Genomic DNA, 1,953 nt, shown 5'->3' with positions numbered 1-1,953 from the left:
ACCGAGACCATCAAAAAATGGTCTTAAGACCGGTCTTAAGACCAAGACCAACTTCGAGTACCACAACACTGATCCTTCAGCTGTTCAATATTAAGTTTGATTCAGAAAGCTACCAATATTTACATGGTGATTAATTTTGTTTTTCTACAGTCTCATAAAATATGTCACTTTTTTGTTTTATTGAATGACTTTTTACATTGTTGTTTGGGTGACACCTGTTTCTTCTTTCCTCTACTCAAACCTTGTGTGTTTCTTCCAGAGTTGTGCTGCATTTACAGCTTTGAAATTAAAATGTAAAAACTTTTAACAGGTGGGATTAAATGTTTCCAGGCAGATGGCCACAGAATAAACCTTGACAATTGTATGGTGTGGATGTTTGGAGAAGAGTAAATGTACAGTCGGTGTGTGATGCAGCAGAAACAGGATAATGAGGAGCAACCAGCGTTAAATAGACTGGGAACATTTGGTCCAATTGTTCATAGTTGAATTCACCCCATTCCCACTTTACCTTTTAAACAAAATGTAATATAAGAAACTAGGCAAAGACTGGAGTCGTCACACCACTACCAACTTACACCGAGTAACTGCTTTAGCTTTGTAAAGATTGAAGATTTGTGATGGTATAAATATTTCTACACACAATGTGTCATAAAACAGTCGTGAAGATCCCAAATGCAGGTAAGGAGATTTAGGAGCAAAACCACCCAAACTCCACGCCCCATTAATATTTACATGTGTTTTCTATAGCTTTCTTGATTTCCTTCCAGTGGATGTTAATATTTTGAGGTCAGATAAACTTTTTACTCAGCTTTTCTTACGTTTGTTAAAAGTTAAAATATTATCTTCTGATGTTTCTAATTGCAGTGTTGCTGAGGTTGAGACATTTTACAAACAGAAATTGGATGAAATGAGGTGTGTATTTGTTTGATGTTAATTTTATATACTTTATTACTTGTATAAGCAGTGTTTCCATTTGTTGATCACTTTCATCAGAAATATTTATTCCAGAAAATATTGTATTTATGTTCCAATAATAACTTTGCATTATTCATTTTCCAACAGTGCTGCTCTAAAACGAAAAGATAAAGAATTGAAATCATTTAAAGACAGGTAAAAAAAATATCAAGGTTATTGCAGCTAATTGTTCAGTTAAATGTTGATTATTGATTCATTTCGTGATATTTTCCCCTGACTCACATCAGCTAATTCCCTCACTTTGTTTATGGATTCAATTTCTTCAGTGAATAATGTAATTGGATATTCCTGCCTGTTAAATTTCACATGAATTTTAATTTAAATAATTTGCCCTTTTTGATTTGTTGCTTATCAGTAAAAGTTTCTGCTGGGTCCTTCAACCTTTATCTTTTAGCGTTTGTAGCTTTAGTAGAACGATTGAATCTGATTTCTTCTTGAAACAGGCTGGCAGCCCAGCTTGCTGCTTCAAGAGAAAAAAACAACAGCCTTCATGATGGAGGCATCCCTTAAAGAGCAGCTTTATGAGGCCAGGTTAGGTTTCTTTCCTATAATCATAAGCGTACTGGTGTTTCGCTGCAAGTTGATCAATTATGTATTTGACAATTAGTTGCATTGCTGATGTATGCTTTAATTTTTGTTGATGTCATTATTTTCTATGTAAAACAAAAACATTTCTGTGCTTTCTTTCTTTCCTTCTTTCTTTCTTTGTCTCTTTCTTCCTTTCTTTCCTTCTTTCTTTCTCTCTTTCTTTCTTTCTTTCTTTCTTTCTTTCTTCCTCTCTCTCTTTCTTTACTTCTTTCTTTCTTTCTTTCTTTCTCTCTTTCTTTCTTTCTCTCTCTCTCTCTCTCTCTCTCTGGGAGTGGTCATGGCGAGTCTGCAGGTGGTGAATCTGAGGGAGTGAAAGTGTGTCAAACGTCTTTTCAATCTTTTTCTTTCATGCATTTGTTTTCTAATATTCTTTACTTGCTTTGGTTCTAA

At 34.3% G+C, this 1,953-nt stretch overlaps 1 long non-coding RNA gene across 1 annotated transcript; it reads left to right on the top strand.

The window, feature by feature from the left end:
* The first annotated feature begins 798 nt into the window (after nucleotides 1–798).
* LOC106944176 (uncharacterized) lies at nucleotides 799–1,501 on the top strand. Its single transcript, XR_001424144.1, has 3 exons — nucleotides 799–912; nucleotides 1,063–1,110; nucleotides 1,419–1,501. It is a non-coding gene; the product is annotated as an uncharacterized LOC106944176 (long non-coding RNA).
* Nucleotides 1,502–1,953: the final 452 nt, after the last annotated feature.

Source organism: Poecilia latipinna, unplaced genomic scaffold (assembly GCF_001443285.1).
Source record: "Poecilia latipinna isolate Pla-1442-1.1 unplaced genomic scaffold, P_latipinna-1.0 Scaffold7222, whole genome shotgun sequence".
NCBI lineage: Eukaryota > Metazoa > Chordata > Actinopteri > Cyprinodontiformes > Poeciliidae > Poecilia > Poecilia latipinna.
This window is presented reverse-complemented; position numbering and strand designations above follow the sequence as displayed.